This window comes from Mesoplodon bidens, assembly GCF_964165515.1.
Source record: "Mesoplodon bidens genome assembly, chromosome: 10".
In the NCBI taxonomy this organism is placed as follows: Eukaryota; Metazoa; Chordata; class Mammalia; order Artiodactyla; family Ziphiidae; genus Mesoplodon; species Mesoplodon bidens.
The window spans coordinates 67733129-67750814 of record NC_138172.1 but is presented as its reverse complement, the minus strand read 5'-3'; the positions used below and the strand labels follow the sequence as shown (position 1 = coordinate 67750814).

Below are 17686 nucleotides of genomic sequence, written 5' to 3'. Positions count from 1 at the left end.
TTCATGATGATCCAAGAGCTGCTGTTGCTGCCAAGAGAGCTCTTGCTGGAGAGAAGAAGCAAGCAGCCAGCCTGCGACAGAAATTAATATAAGTAAAACCAAAGACAGCGATGCTTCAAATAACAGTGACTATAAAACCAATTCTAGAAAGATGGGATCATAAAATACTACTATCGAGAGGTCCTCTAAGCCAGACATGGGCAAACTTTTCCCAGTAATGGGCCAGATAGTAAATATCTCAGGCTGTGCAGGACATAGGGTCTCTGTCACAAATACTCAACACTGCCATTATAGCATGAAAGTAGCCATAGACAATACATAAATGAATGGAGGTGCCTATGTTCCAGTAAAACTCTACCTACAAAAACACATCACTGATCTTTGCAAGACAGGCCACAATGGCTGACTCCTTTCCAGTCAAAAGAGAATACGAGGGACTTCCCTTGTGGCATAGTGGTTAAGAATCGCCTGTCAATGCAGGGGACACAAGTTTGAGCCCTGGTCTGGGAAGATCCCACATGCTGCGGAGCAACTAAACCCGTGCACCACAACTACTGAGCCTGCACTCTAGAGCCCGCGAGCCACAACTACTGAGCCCACATGCCACAACTACTGAAGCCTGCATGCCTAGAGTCTCTGTTCCACAAGAGAAGCCACTGCAATGAGAAGCCCGCGCACCACAACAGAGTAGCCCCTGCTCGCCACAACTAGAGAAAGCTCACACGCAGCAACGAAAACCCAATGCAGCCAAAATAAATTTATTTATTTATTTATTTATTTATTTATTTGAGAGAGAGAGAGAGAGAGAGAGAGAGTAGGAAAGGAGAAAGGGTCAGCACAACTTGGAGTTGCACACATCACTTTCATTCACATTCAGTGACCAGAACTTAACCCTTGGGCCATAGCAAGCTCCAAGGAAGGCTGGAAGTATGGTCTACACAATGAACAGCCATGTGTCTATCAAGAGTCAGGCATCTGACACCCAAAAAACTAGTAGAGCTAATAAACTAGTTTAGCAAAGTTGCAGGATACAAGACCAATATACAAAAATCGGTTGTATTTCTAAACATTTAGCAATGAACAATCCAAAAATGAAAACGAAATTAAGAAAACAATTCCATTCACAAAAGCAACAAAAAGGATAAAATACATAGGAGTAAATTTAACAAAAGCAGTACAAGACTTGTATGCTAAAAACTACAAAACATCGTTGAAAGAAATTAAAAACCAAAATAAATGGAAAGACACCCTGTGTTCATGGATTGGAAGATTTAATATTGTTAAGATGTCAATACTCCCCAAATTCGTCTACAAGTCAATGCAATTCCTATCAAAATTTCAACTGCCTTTTTTATAGAAATGAATAAGCTGATCTTAAAATTCATATGGAATTGCAAGGGATTCTGAATAGCCAAAATAATTATGAAAAGGAACAAAGTTGGAGGACTCATAGTTCTGCTTTCAAAAGTCACTACAAAGCTACAGTAATGAAGACTATGTGTTACTAACATAAAGATAGACATAGAGATAAACTAGAACTGACAACCCAGAAATAAACCCATACATCTATGGTCAGTTGATTTTTGACAAGGGTACCAAGACCATTCACTGAGCAAAAAGTAGTCTTTTCAACAAATGGTGCTGGTTCAACTGGATATTCACATGCAAAAGAATAAAGTTGGACCCTTACCTCACACCATATATAAAATCAACTCAAAGCAGATCAGTGCCCTAAATATGGGAGCTAAAACTATAAAACTATTACAAGACAACACAGGGATAAATCTTCATGACCTCGGATAAAGCAATACACACTTATATGCACAGAATCTCAATATCTCTGGAAGATAACAAGAATCCACTGGTAATAGTAGCGGCATCTAAGGAGGGAAACTGGATAACTGGGGAATGGAAAGAGGGGGAATTACTTTCAAAGGCATATTCATTTTTACCTTTTAAATGTTCTACCATGTGTTTATAATATCTATTCAAAAAATACAATTTAATTTAAAAGAAACAAAAAAACAGATGGCAGGCTGGATTTGGCCTGAGGGGTTGCCTAGCCCTGCTCTACATCAAAATGGCTTAACGTAATGGGAAAATTCACCTCCTCCTGTGTTTCATTTACTGCTCACTCTACTCTACTACAAAACTACTGCACTTCTGACACCAGATGTGTGGGTATTTTCCACACATTCAAGCAATTCTGTGATGTCAGCTGGGTGTACTACAGTTTAACTCAATTTTACACTATCTACCTGGAGATTATGTCAGATCCCACAGGTTAAGGGCTCAGTCCACAAGACTGCCCACTACCCCAACTTCAGATGGATGCCAATCAAAAGTCCAAGTTGTCTCTTGCACTTCTGACCAATGAACTATAAATTCCCCTCCTCGGTTTCAATTAATTTGCTAGAGTAGCTCACAGAACTCAGGAAAACATTTACTTACTAGATTATCAGTTTATTACAAAAGGATAGAACTCAGGAACAGCCAGATGGGAGAGATACAGAGGGTAAGGTATGTAGGAATGGGGGTGGAGAGCTTCCATGCCCTCTCAGAGCATGCCACTCTCCCAGCACCTCCTGAACTGTGTCCTTTTGTGTTTTTAAGGAAGCTATGTTACGTAGGCATGATAGATTGAATCATTGGCCATTGATGATTGAACTCAATCTCCAGCCCCTCGTCCCTTCCCAAAGAGGAGCTGAAAGTTCCAACCCTCTAATCAGTGATTGGTTCCCCTGGTAACCAGCCCCCATTCTTTGGGGCTTTCCAAAAGCCACCTCATTAACATAAAGCAACTGTGATTGAAACAGGTTTGTAATGAATAAATAACAAAACACTCTTTTTGCCATTATGGCTCTGAAGCTGTTTCAGAAACCGAGGACAAAAGACAAAATATTATGACAAAAAATTCTCCCACTGCACTTATTTAGGAAATTCCAAGGGTTTTAGGAGCTCTGTGCCAGAAGCAGGAGGAAGACCAAATACATATTCTTATAAGTCACATTCCTTTGGCCCTCCACTGAAATCAGCCATGCACACTCTATCCTCAATAAATGATAAGTCTATTGCCGTAGAGTGTTATGAATTGGGACAGGCCAGCTGCTACAACAAACAGACCCCAAAATATGTAAGGCTCATACACAATAGAAATTTCTTTGTGTGTTATGTAACAGTACTGAGCAGGTAAATAGCCTTTGTCCATGCAGTCATTTAGGTACCCAGGCTATTGGAAGAAACAGAGGCCCAGTAGCACAACACGTAGCGTAACCACAGAACCAGCCCAAACTGGCCCTATCCTGCTTCTAATAAGATAGTGAGTTGTTTTTCAGAGACAACAGAACAAAACCTCAAGTCATATAGCCAATGCATGAGCAGAGGAGAAAATTTTTTTTTTTTTTTTTGCGGTACATGGGCCTCTCACTGTTGTGGCCTCTCCCATTGTGGAGCACAGGCTCTGGACGCGCAGGCTCAGCGGCTATGGCTCACGGGCCTAGCCACTCCACGGCATGTGGGATCTTCCCGGACCGGGGCACGAACCCGTGTCCCCTGCATCAGCATGCGGACTCTCAACCACTGCGCCACCAGGGAAGCCCAGAGGAGAAAATTTTGACCTCAATTAACTGGCCCCAGTGGAAACAGAGGACCAGGACATGACTGGAACCTGAACCCTGGAACCCTTTCAGAAGCGAAGTGTCATTGTCCAGGAAGATCTGGTGCTGAAGTCCCCTTTACCACACCTTACTGTAAATGGCCAAGCTCTGAAGCCCTCCAATCAAAACCTGAGCCACCAGCACTTCCCCAGACCAACCCTCCTCCCCTACCTCATAAAAGTTTGACTGAACCTCAGATTGGAGAGACAGATCTGAGCTTTGTCTCCGGTCTGCTTGCTTGGCTACTGTGCCATAAAGACTTTTCTCTTTGCAAAAGACTATTGCCTCGGTATTTGGTCTTTCTCTACTCAGCGGGCAATGAGCCTATTCGCTCGATTACAGCAGCAGAGTAGGGGGCTAGAACACAGGCAGCCTGGTGCTTGGCCTAGAATCCAGTTTCTTAGCCATGCTGAGCCCAAACGCCAAGCTGCTTAGGTGCATTCTACTTTCAAATTTTTTTAATTTCTTGACCCTGCATCATAAGGAGCATCTTTATTAAATCCAGAACATTGCTGGGTATGTTAATTTGGTGTGTAGAATATTTTTTTCCTTTTTTTCTTTTTAATTTTTAATTTTTTTTGTTTTTTGGCTGTGTTGGGTCTTTTTTTTTTTTTTTTTTTTTTTTGCAGTACGCGGGCCTCTCACTGTTGTGGCCTCTCCCACCGCAGAGCACAGGCTCTGGATGCGCAGGCTCAGCGGCCATGGCTCACGGGCCCAGCCGCCCGAGGCATGTGGGATCTTCCCGGACCGGGGCACGAACCCACGTCCCCTGCATCGGCAGGCGGACTCCCAACCACTGCGCCACCAGGGAAGCCTGTGTTGGGTCTTTGTTGCTGCACGCGGGCTTTCTATAGTTGTGGCGAGCAGGGGCTACTCTTCATTGTGGTGCACGGGCTTCTCACTGTGGTGGCCTCTCTTGTTGAGGAGCACGGACCCTAGGCACGTGGGCTTCAGCAGTTGTGGCACGCAGGCTCTAGAGCGCAGGCTCAGTAGTTGTGGTGCACAGGCTTGGATGCTCCACAGCATGTGGGATCTTCCCAGACCAGGGCTCAAACTCGTGTCCTCTGCATTGGCAGGCAGATTCCTAACGACTGCACCACCAGGGAAGTCCCTAGAATATTTTAAATGAGTGTAAGATTGAATGAATAACCACTACTATAATGTGACTTCAGTTCTTTCCTTCTCGTTTTACATTTACTTAGAGCTGTCTTTTACTATAGGCAACCTCAAATCCTTTTAGGTAGTGGGTATGTTATTCTAGTAAATAAATCAGACGGTTGAAAATAAGGGCCCCTCTATGGACCCAAAACAGACAGGACACCTACCTGTCTGGTTAAGCCACGTGGATGTGACACTAGAAGAACTAATTTCCTTAGGAAAGTCATCTCCCACGTCAATTTAATCCAATTCAGTATTCATGTAGTAGCTTCCTGTGGCTGCTGTAACAAAGATCACAAACTTGATGGCTTAAAACAACAGAAACTTACTCCGTTACACTTCTGGAGGCTCTAGAGGAGAATCTGCTCCATGTCTCTCCCAGTTTCCAGTGGCTGCCAGCAGTCCTTGGCTTACAGCTGCATCACCCCAGTTTTCCAGGCCAGCATCTTATTACCTCCCTTTGCTCCATCTTCACATCACCTTTTTCTCTATCAAATCTGCTTTTGCATCCCTCTTATAAGGATATTACATGTGTGTGCATTCAGAGAACACCTGGCTAATCTAGGATAATTACCTCATCTCAAAATTCTTAATTTCTTCTGCAAAGATCCTCCCCCCACCCCCGTTTCCATGGATTAGGACATGGATATCTTTTGTGGGCACATTGATTCATTCAATATTCATTACTCAACTCTTTACTGAATATTTGTATAAGTCAGCATTCAGTCTTGTGGGTATGCAAAAATTTATAAAACAGGGTCTTTGACTTCTGATTTTAATACAGTAAAGTTGATATTTTCCCCCTTGTCTAGAAATCATCTGTATAAGTCAGGGTCCAATCAAGAAACTAGATTCCACACTAGTTATTTTAACAGAGAGAATGTAAAATAGGACATTGATTAAACAGGGGCTGGAGGACTTAAAAAGCAAAGGTGGGACACGGAGGTCGCACCAAGATATGTGTGCTACTCCAAGAAGCAACACCCACCTGAAGGGCTGGGGGGAGAAAGGAAAGATGCTAAAAGTTTAGAGGGGGCACCTCTTGGATGTGAGTTCCGGACCTCCGAGGAGAGGAGGGATCCAGCTGCTGCTACCATGCCAATGGCTCCGAGGAAGGGCCTCCTACTACTGGGCTCGACCGCCAAGGAGGGATGCTGTGTCACTGGTGCGAGTGTATCAAGGGGTTGTGGGGAGACTGGAGCCTGGACTCCCAAAACAAGCTGGAGGCGGAAGCCAACCTTTGCGGCCTGGGGTGATGTGCTCATTGCTGATGAAATGCTGGGAAGGCTCAGCAAGCGCATAGGGCAAATCCCTACTCCGGCCCTCCGGTCTCCCTCTAGCGCCCCCTGCTGGCAGAAGTCCGCAGGAAGCCATCTAGCAGGAGAAACTCCAGAGTTCCACCTCCAACGCGTTAGAGCAGAACATAGAAGGGTAGATTAGGAGCTGAAAGAATAACAATCGACACAAGCCACCCCTCTGGCTCCTCAGCATCCATTTCCACCCTTCTACCTATACTTGAACTTCCATATTCCAACAAAGCAACTTTATGCTTCTGCCTAACAAGATAGATGCAACTAGGGCTTCCCTGGTGGCGCAGTGGTTGAGAATCTGCCTGCTAATGCAGGGGACACGGGTTCGAGCCCTGGTCTGGGAGGATCCCACATGCCACGGAGCAACTAGGCCCGTGAGCCACAACTACTGAGCCTGCGCGTCTGGAGCCTGTGCTCTGCAACAAGAGAGGCCGCGAGAGTGAGAGGTCCGCGCACTGCGATGAAGAGTGGCCCCCGCTTGCCACAACTAGAGAAACCCCTCGCACAGAAATGAAGACCCAACACAGCAAAAATAAATTAATAAATTAATAAACTCCTACCCCCAACATCTTAAAAACAAAAAATTAAAAAAAAAAAAAGATAGATGCAACTATCCTTCAAACAAATGAAGACACTCTCACCGTTTCCCCAAAAGGGGACACACTAAGTCCCTACGGCCATCTCTAAATGATGTTAATGACTATGAGATTCTACCACAGTTCTAGCTGAATATTCTGTAATCTAGAGACTAAATCGTAACATTAACCACCAATAATAATCCTTATATAAAATAAAAAGGGCAGTTGAAGTCAGAGGGAAAAGGAAATACATTTATATATACATATATATAAAAATATGTTTCTTTATACATACATATGTGTGTGTTATGGGTAGAGTTGGGTCTCCCAAAAAGATGAGTTGATGTCCTAACCCCTGGTACCTCAGAATGTGACCTCATTTAGAACTAGAGTCTTTGCAGATGTAATGAAGTTAAGATGAGGTCATTAGGGTGGACCCTAATCTAATATGACTGGTATTCTTTCTTTCTTTCTTTTCTTTCTTTCCTTCTTTCCTTCTTTCTTTCTTAGTTGCATTGGGTCTTTGTTGCTACGCGCGGGCTTTCTCTAGCTGCAGCGAGCGGGGGCTACACTTCATTGCGGTACACAGGCTTCTCTCATTGCAGTGGCTTCTCTTTGTTGTGGAGCACAGGCTCTAGGCACGCAAGCCTCAGTAGTTGTGGCACATGGGCTCAGTAGTTGTGGCTCACGGGCTCCAGAGCACAGGCTCAGTAGTTGTGGTGCACGGGCTTAGTTGCTCCACAGCCTCTTCCCGGACCAGGGCTCGAAGCCGAGTCCCCTGCATTGGCAGGCGGATTCTTAACCACTGCACCACCAGGGAAGTCCAGACTGGTGTTCTTATAAGAAGAGGCAAATGTCATGTGAAGATACGGACACAGAGAGAACAGCACATTCTCAGAGACAGAATTTAGGGTGATGTGTCTACAAGCCAAGGAACACCGAGGACTGTTGAGAACCACCAGAAACTGAAAGAGGCAAGAAAAGATCCTTCCCTCGAGCCCTTGGAGAGAGCATGATCCTGCCCACACCTTGATTTCAGACTCCCACCTCCTGAACTGTGAGATAATACATTTCTGTTGTTGTTTTAAGGCACTCAGCCTGTGCCTTTGTTACAGCCGCCCTAGGAAACTAGCTCTGTGTGTGTGTATATGTACACACACATAATAAGCAAGCAAGAAAGTGTACCTAGCTAGTACATTCTTGTTTTTGTAATTCACTACAAGACAGTAGCTGATGTCAATAACTTCTTTCTTTCATTCCCCATCCCATATTCCCTTTGCCTTCAACTAGCATCTCAGCTGGTTGAATTCTTTATTTGATGGGGTAACTCTTTATTTAATTACTGAAGAATATGAGTTATCAGTGGTCCTGTCTTTTGTTGATTGCTATTGTTTTCCATTAGCTTTTACTTTGGAATATGAAGTCCTAAGAGGCACCCCAGAGAACATTCCTGATTCTAGACATACTTCTGACCCTTTTTTCCTTGGTTACTAGGTTTGATCATTCCAGCAAGTAGAGTAACCCCTTCCTTTGCCTGTTGGTTCAGTGACATGAGGAGCCCCAAATGGCCAGGTGGCAGTCTCGGCTTCCAGATTAATGAAATCAATGTCATGTCCCATGACAGAAGCAATTCTTCTACTGGGAACAATGACCTTTAAACCAGCAGAGCTCAGAGATGCAGGAATAGGAAGTACCTATAGATTATTAGATGTTATGATGAGAGGAACCATGTACACTTTCACCGTTTGATTTCCAGATCTGTATATTCTGGGCACTTCTTTGAAGCAGTTTATCTTATAAGATGAACCCCAGTATTTCAAGATGTTGTCTCTTTTATGACTTGGTGGGTCAGATAATTCCCAGTACCTAATGGGCATCTCAGATCACATGGCCACTTGATGTCTCGTGGCCAAACATTCAGTCTCTACCAGGTCCTAGAAGAAAGCTTGCAGCTAAATCAAAAGGAAAACAGTTCTCTGCAGAACACAGCATGGAATTGCTTGGAGAGCTTACATGTGTGTGCTGTGATTCTCCATCAGGGCTTCCATGGTTGGATCATAAAAGGCCCAAGTGATGGAGCCATTTACACTGCAGCCTGAGCCCACTGCAGAGCCCACCCCTCCCTGGACCCCACTCAGAACTCAGTAAATGTGTCTGAGTTGTACACTCATTGTGATGTGCATCGCCTCCTGTATTCATTCCCTAGGACAGCTGTAACAGGTTACCACAAACACGATGGCTTAAAACTTCAGAAATTTATTTTCTCATAGTTCTAGAGGCTGGAAGTCTGAAATCAAGGTGTCACGCTCTCTCAAAGGGTCTCTGTGAGATTCCATCCCATGCCTTTCTATCTCCCAGCTTCCGGTGGTTCCCGGCAGTCCTCAGTGTTTCTTGGGTTGCAGACACATCACTGTAATCTGTGCCTCAGCCAGAACATGGCTTTCTCCCTGTGTGTCTGTATCTTTACATGACATTTGCCTCTTCTTATAAGAACACCAGTCATATTAGATTAGGGTCCTCCCTAATGACCTCATCTTAACTTGATTACATCTGCAAAGACCCTATTTCTAAATGAGGTCACATTCTGAGGTATCAGGGGTTAGGATGTCAACATATCTTCCTGGGAAATGCAATTCAAACCATAACACCCCCCAGATCCAGAAAGCCCCACAAAGCATTGGACATCATTTTTAGTCAGAGGCAGTACAAGGTACCACACTCACCTTTAAGGAAATAACCCAACTTGCTCCAAACCACTGGACCCTCAGAAAGGTTGCTGAGATGGCAAGTCCCTACATTTTGTTTTTTAACATCTTTATTGGAGTATAATTGCTTTACAATGGTGTGTTAGTTTCTGCTGTATAACAAAGTGAATCAGTTATACATATACATATGTTCCCACATCTCTTCCCTCTTGCGTCTCCCTCCCTCCCACCCTCCCTATCCCACCCCTCTAGGTGGTCACAAACCACAGAGCTGATCTCCCTGTACTATGCAGCTGCTTCCCACTAGCTATCTTTTGCACAGCAAAGGAAACCATAAACAAGACGAAAAGACAACCCTCAGAATGGGAGAAAATATTTGCAAATGAAGCAACTGACAAAGGATTAATCTCCAAAATTTACAAGCAGCTCATGCAGCTCAATAACAAAAAACAAACAACCCAATCCAAAACTGGGCAGAAGACCTAAATAGACATTTCTCCAAAGAAGATATACAGATTGCCAACAAACACATGAAAGAATGCTCAACATCATTAATCATTAGAGAAATGCAAATCAAAACTACAATGAGATATCATCTCACACCGGTCAGAATGGCCATCATCAAAAGTCCCTACATTTTTACAGGCTTTGTCTCCCACCCTCTGGCTTGCTTGGGCCTTACTAAGGCATCTAAAGTCCTTGCTATGACCTGCTCCTCAGGTCCAATCAGATCAACATCATCAAGGCCGTGATATTCTGTGAGATAGTGGGAGGATGATGGAAACCTCTGCAGACTAGATTACAAGAGAACTAGAGGGTTGACATGACCCTGAGGAAAGATTGTAAAGGTATATTGTTGGGAATGATAGGTGATAGTAAACTGCCTTTGGTAATACTTGCAAGTTGTTACAGAGAAAATATCATTTGCCAGATCAATAGTGCTATACCAGGGGGACATGCAGCTATAATAATTTGCTCCAATAAAGATCTGGAACAGCAGCTACAGCTGGAGTCACCATCGGATTATGTTTACAATGAATTACAGAAATTTGCTCTAAAAGCCGTCTCTTTGGCACAAACCAAACAGATAAGATAAATGGGGGTGTAACAAGTAGCATCATCCCTGCAGTCTCCCCAAGTCGGCAACATATCTTTTACTTTACTACCTGGTTACAGAGGGTAAGTTCTGGGATTCTTCCTTGTGGTCCTTCCTGCCAAAATAGCCTTTATTCAATGGTTCTGAGAGCCAATGTGAGGATTCTACCACTGTCCAAGTATTCATTCAAGAACTAGGGAAAGAGCCACCGGTTTGGTCTAGGGTTCTGGTTGACTCACTGTGATTTTGATTTTAGCCCGAATTCCATTTGTCATCTGACCACTTTAAGCCCCTACTGGCTTTTTTGGTTCCCAGGAATTAATGACATTCAAAGCCAGTATCTAGTGATCTCCAAAGAGTCTGAGAATGTCCCTTTCCCCAAGACACAGTTACCCTAGTAAATGGCTGCAGGGCTTGGGAGATTTATATTGCATGCTTACAGGAATTTGCAAGATCCTGTCTCAAAGGGACCCCGGCCTCAACTCAATCATGGGGCTCTGGGGACTTCCCTAGTGGCCCAGTGGTTACGGCTCTGCGCTTCCATTGCAGGGGGCATGGGTTTGATCCCTGGTCCGGGAACCAAGATCCCACATGCCGCACAGTGTGGTCCAAAAATAAATAAATAAATTTTCTTTTTTTTAAAAGGAAAGGGGCTCTGAGTCTATGAACCGTGTTAGGTCCAGAAACTGGGTAGGGTCTGTGGCCATTATTGTGGGGACTAAGGGCTCTGGCCACCTGACCTGTCATGTTTCTGCTCTGCAGATCAAGAAATATTTTACAGGTTGTTCATCTATTTTACTCCTCGGGACACCATGGTCAATTAGCCACCCTCGAAACCCCTGCAGATCAAAGCATTCTGATTACCATTCTCTGATGCCCATTATGGCTCTGGTGACTAAAGGCTGCCATGTGACCTCTCCTGCTCCAGGACTCCAGCTTTCCTATTGAAATATGGGAGCCTATCTCAGGGGTGGGTCCCCCCCAACTCCTGGACAGTGGGAAGCAGCCAGCAGAGAGCTGGTCGAGGACACTGGGAACCCCCTCCTAATGCCCTGGGGTAGGTGTAACCTCTGGGACTTCTCAGGAGATGCAACAGGAGGGGGTGTGCCTGTCACACGTGACAAATGCATCTCACATTTCTTCTTTCCTGCATGTTTGGGCTCCTTCTCCTACAGAATCCCAGGGATGTGCTATAGCACCCGGACTCCGCCAAATGGAGGCAAATCACTGAGTCCAAGTTTTAGTCAATCACCCAAGCAAACGGCTAACTCCTCTCCCAGCTGCACCAGCTGACATACTGTGGCAGATGCCAAAATAAAATGGCAACAATCCCTCCCCTCTGTGTGTAAACCCCTTCACAATGTGACTTTACTGCAATTCCCATCAAGGGGGGGGGCATCTATTTCTCCACTCCCTTAAATGTGAACTGGCCTTGTAATGTGCTATGACCAACAGAACACAGCAGAGGTGATTTTGTGGGTGTTCTGAGGCCAGGTCCCCAGAGGCTTTGCAGCTGCCACTTGCCCTGCCCCTTCCATTCTCTCACTGCCCTGAGAATGCCAGGGAAAGAAGCCAGGGCGGTCCTCTTGGAGGATGAGAGAGTGCATAGAGAGACAGTCCCAATGGAGGGCCAGCACTAACAGGCCAACTCTCTTGGGTAGTTCATCCAGCCCCAGCCAAGCCACCAAAGACTGCCACCAGGTGAGACCAGCAGAAGAATCACCCAACTGAGCCCAACTAAATTGTTGACCCACAGAATCATGAGCAAATAAAACAGTTACTGTTTTATGCCACTAAGTTATACAGCAACACATAACTAGGGCACACGTCCCATCCAGAGTCTCTAGTAAGTGATCTCATATTGATGAATCCAGTAACAGAAATGCCACTTCTGACAACACTAGGAGATAACTAAAACCACAAACTACAAAATGAGCAAAGGTGGTGCCCGAAGCAATGGAGATGAAGAATCGGGGAGAGTGGGGAGATAAGTGGAGAGAGGATGCCTACAGCTCAGATCTCAGGCAGGGCCAGGAAAGAGCAGGCCCAAATGAGAGGCCTGTCACTGGTAACAGCAAACCCTCAGGTGTGAGACCATGGGGGAGAGTTCTGAGGCCAGGTGAAGGGCAAGGTCACAGGTAGAGAGAAGTCAGGGGACTGAGAGGCCAGGGATGGGAAGGACCATCTATGTGGACATTGAACATGTAAAGAATTATGACTGGAGAGGCTTCCCTGGTGGCACAGGGGTTAAGAATCTCCCTGCCAATGCAGGGGTCATGGGTTCGAGCCCTGGTCCAGGAATATCCCACATGCCACGGAGCAACTAAGCCCATGTGCCACAACTACTGAGCCTGCGCTCTAGAGCCCATGAGCCACAACTGAGCCCACGTGCCACAACTACTGAAGCCTGCACGCCTAGAGCCCGTGCTCCACAAGAGAAGCCACTGCAATGAGAAGCTCGCAGACCACAAGGAAGAGTATCCCCCGCTCACCACAACTAGAGAAAGCCCACGTGCAGCAACAAAGACCCAATGCAGCCAAAAAAAAAGGAGTGTAAAATGGTGCAGCCACTATGAAAAACAGTATAGAGGTTCCTCAAAAAATTAAAAATAGAACTACCACACAATCCAGCAATTCCACTTCTGGGTATTTTTCCAAAGAAAACAAAACCACCTATTTGATAAGATACATGCACCCCTATGTTTGTTGCAGCATTATTTACAATTGCCAAGGTATGGAAGAAACTAAGTGCCCATCGATAGATGAATGGATAAAGAAGATGTTACATATATATATATATATATATATATATATATATATATATATATATATATATGTATATATATATATGAAGTGGAATATTACTCAGCCATTAAAAAAATAATGAAATCTTGCCATTTGCAACAACATGGATAGACCATGAGGGTATCGTGCTAAGTGAAATAAGTCAGACAGAGAAAGACAAATACTGTATGATTTTACTTATATGTGGAATCTAAAAAATAAAACAAATGAACAAACATAACAAAACAGAGGGACTAGCCTCATCCACCAGAGGGAAGACAGCAGAAGCAAGAAGAACTACAATCCTGCAGCCTGTGGAACAAAAACCACATTCACAGAAAGATAGACAAGATGAAAAGGCAGAGGGCTACATACCAGATGAAGGAACGAGATAAAACCCCAGAAAAACAACTAAATGAAGTGGAGATAGGCAACCTTCCAGAACAAGAATTCAGAATAATGATAGTGAAGATGTTCCAGGACCTCGGAAAAAGAATGGAAGCAAAGATCGAGAAGATGCAAGAAGTGTTTAACAAAGACCTAGAAGAATTAAAGAACAAACAAACAGAGATGAACAATAAAATAACTGAAATGAAAAATACACTAGAAGGAATCAATAGCAGAATAACTGAGGCAGAAGAACGGATAAATGACCTGGAAGACAGAATGGTGGAATTCACTGCCATGGAACAGAATAAATAAAAAAGAATGAAAAGAAATGAAGACAGCCTAAGAGGCCTCTGGGACAACATTAAATGCATCAACATTCGCATTATAGGGGTCCCAGAAGGAGAAGAGAGAAAGAAAGGACCCAAGAAAATATTTGAGGAGATTATAGTCGAACACTTCCCTAACATGGGAAAGGAAATAGCCACCCAAGTCCAGCAAGCACGGAGAGCCCCAGGCAGGATAAACCCAAGGAGAAGCATGCTGAGACACATAGTAATCAAATTGGCAAAAATTAAAGACAAAGAAAAATTATTGAAAGCAGCAAGGGAAAAACGACAAATACCATACAAGGGAACTCCCATAAGGTTAACAGCTGATTTCTCAGCAGAAACTCTACAGGCCAGAAGGGAGTAGCATGATATACTTAAAGTGATGAAAGGGAAGAACCTACAACCAAGATTACTCTACCTGGCAAGGATCTCATTCAGATTCGATGGAGAAATCAAAAGCTTTACAGACAAGCAAAAGCTAAGAGAATTCAGCACCACCAAACCAGCTCTACAACAAATGCTAAAGGAACTTCTCTAAGTGGGAAACACAAGAGAAGAAAAGGACCTACAAAAACAAACCCAAAACAATTAAGAAAATGGTAATAGGAACATACATATCAATAATTACCTTAAACGTGAATGGATTAAATGCTCCAATCAAAACACACAGGCTTGCTGAATGGATACAAAAACAAGACCCATATATATGCTGTCTACAAGAGACCCACTTCAGACCTAGGGACACATACAGACTGAAAGTGAGGGGATGGAAAAAGATATTCCATGCAAATGGAAATCAAAAGAAAGCTGTAGTAGCAATGCTCATATCAGATAAAATAGACTTTAAAATAAAGAATGTTACATGAGACAATGAAGGACACTACATAATGATCACACTATATAATGATCAATCCAAGAAGAAGATATAGCAATTATAAATATATATGCACCCAACATAGGAGCACCTCAATACATAAGGCAACTGCTAACAGCTATAAAAGAGGAAATCAACAGTAACACAATCATAGTAGGGGACTTTAGCACCCCACTTTCACCAATGGACAGATCATCCAAAATGAAAATTAATATGGAAACACAAGCTTTAAACGACACAATAGACCAGATAAATTTAATTGATATTTATAGGATATTCCATCCAAAACAGCAGATTACACTTTCTTCTCAAGTGTGCATGGAACATTCTCCAGGATAGATCACATCTTGGGCCACATATCAAGCCTCAGTAAATTTAAGAAAATTGAAATCATATCAAGCATCTTTTCTGACCACAACGCTATGAGATTAGAAATGAATTACAGGGAAAAAACCGTAAAAAACACAAACACATGGAGGCTAAACAATACATTACTAAATAACCAAGAGATCACTGAAGAAATCAAAGAGGAAATCAAAAAATACCTAGAGACAAATGACAATGAAAACACGACGATCCAAAACCTATGGGATGCAGCAAAAGCAGTTCTAAGAGGGAAGTTTATATCAATACAAGCCTACCTCAAGAAACAGAAAAATCTCAAATAAACAATTTAACCCTACACCTAAAGGAAGTAGAGAAAGAAGAACAAACAAAACCCAAAGTTAGAAGAAGGAAAGAAATCATAAAGATCAGAGCAGAAATAAATGAAATAGAAATAAAGAAAACAATAGCATAGATCAATAAAACTAAAAGCTGGTTCTTTGAGAAGATAAACAAAATTGATAAACCATTAGCCAGACTCATCAAGAAAAAGAGGGAGAGGACTCAAATCAATAAAATTAGAAATGAAAAACGAGAAGTTACAACAGACACCACAGAAATACAAAGCATCCTAAGAGACTACTATAAGCAACTCTATGCCAATAAAATGGACAACCTGGAAGAAATGGACAAATTCTTAGAAAGATATAACCTTCCATGACTGAACCAGGAAGAAGTAGAAAATATGAACAGACCAATCATAAGTAATGAAATTAAAACTGTGATTAAAAATCTTCCAACAAACAAAAGTCCAGGACCAGATGGCTTCACAGGTGAATTCTATCAGACATTTAGAGAAGAGCTAACACCCATCCTTCTCAAACTCTTCCAAAAAATTGCAGAGGAAGGAACACTCCCAAACTCATTCTATGAGGCCACCATCACCCTGATACCAAAACCAGACGAAGATACTACAAAAAAAGAAAATTACAGACCAATATCACTCATGAATATACATGCAAAAATCCTCAACAAATACTAGCAAACAGACTCCAGGAACACATTAAAAGGATCATACACCATGATCAAGTGGGATTTATCCCAGGGATGCAAGGATTCTTCAGTGTACACAAATCAATCAATGTGATACACCATATTAACAAATTGAAGAATAAAAACCATATGATCATCTCAATAGATGCAGAAAAAGCTTTTGACAAAATTCAACACCCATTTATGATAAAAACTCTCCAGAAAGTGGGCATAGAGGGAACCTACCTCAACATAATAAAGGCCATATGTGACAGACCCACAGCAAACATCATTCTCAATGGTGAAAAACTGAAAGCATTTCCTCTAAGATCAGGAGTAAGACAAGGATGTCCACTTTCACCACTATTATTCAACACAGTTTTGGAAGTCCTAGTCACGGCAATCAAAGAAGAAAAAGAAGTAAAAGGAATACAAACTGGAAAAGAAGAAGTACAACTGTCACTGTTTGCAGATGACATGATACTATACACAGAGAATCCTAAAGATGGCACCAGAAAAGTACTAGAGCTAATCAATGAATTTGGTAAAGTTGCAGGATTAAAAATTAATGCACAGAAATCTCTTGCATTCCTATACACTAATGATGAAAAATCTGAAGGAGAAATTAAGGAAACTCTCCCATTTGCCATTGTAACAAAAAGAATAAAATACTTAGGAATAAACCTAACTAGGGAGACAGAAGACCTGTATGCAGAAAACTATAAGACACTGATGAAAGAAATTAAAGATGATACAAACAGATGGAGAGATATACCATGTTCTTGGATTGGAAGAATCAATATTGTGAAAATGACTATACTACCCAAAGCAATCTACAGATTCAATGCATTCCCTATCAAATTACCAATGGCATTTTTTCCAGAACTAGAACAAAAAATCTTAAAATTTGTATGGAGACACAAAAGACCCCGAATAGCCAAAGCAGTCTTGAGGGGAAAAAACGGAGCTGGAGGAACCAGACTCTCTGACTTCAGACTATACTACAAACCTACAGTAATCAAGACAATATGGTACTGGCACAAAAACAGAAATATAGATCAGTGGAACAAGATAGAAGGCCCAGAGATAAACCCACGCACCTATGGTCAACTAATCTATGACAAAGAAGGCAAGGATATACAAGGGAGAAAAGACAGTCTCTTCAATAGTGGTGCTGGGGGCTTCCCTGGTGGTGCAGTGGTTGAGAGTCCACCTGCTGATGCAGGGGACACGGGTTCGTGCCCTGGTCTGGGAAGATCCCACGTGCCATGGAGCGGCTGCACCCGTGAACCATGGCTGCTGAGCCTGCGCATCCAGAGCCTGTGCTCCGCAATGGGAGAGGCCACAACAGTGAGAGGCCCACGTACCGCCAAAAAAAAAAAAAAAAAAAAAAAGTGGTGCTGGGAAAACTGGACAGCTACATGTAAAAGAATGAAATTAGAACATTCCC

General features: G+C 43.0%; 1 long non-coding RNA gene across 1 annotated transcript in view; it reads right to left on the bottom strand.

The window, feature by feature from the left end:
• LOC308623236 overlaps positions 1 to 17686 on the bottom strand; it is a 133843-nt gene that overhangs the window by 93689 nt on the left and 22468 nt on the right. The window contains exon 5 of the long non-coding RNA XR_014016793.1: positions 4982 to 5095. This is a non-coding gene — a long non-coding RNA (uncharacterized lncRNA). The remainder of the gene's footprint in view (positions 1 to 4981; positions 5096 to 17686) is intronic.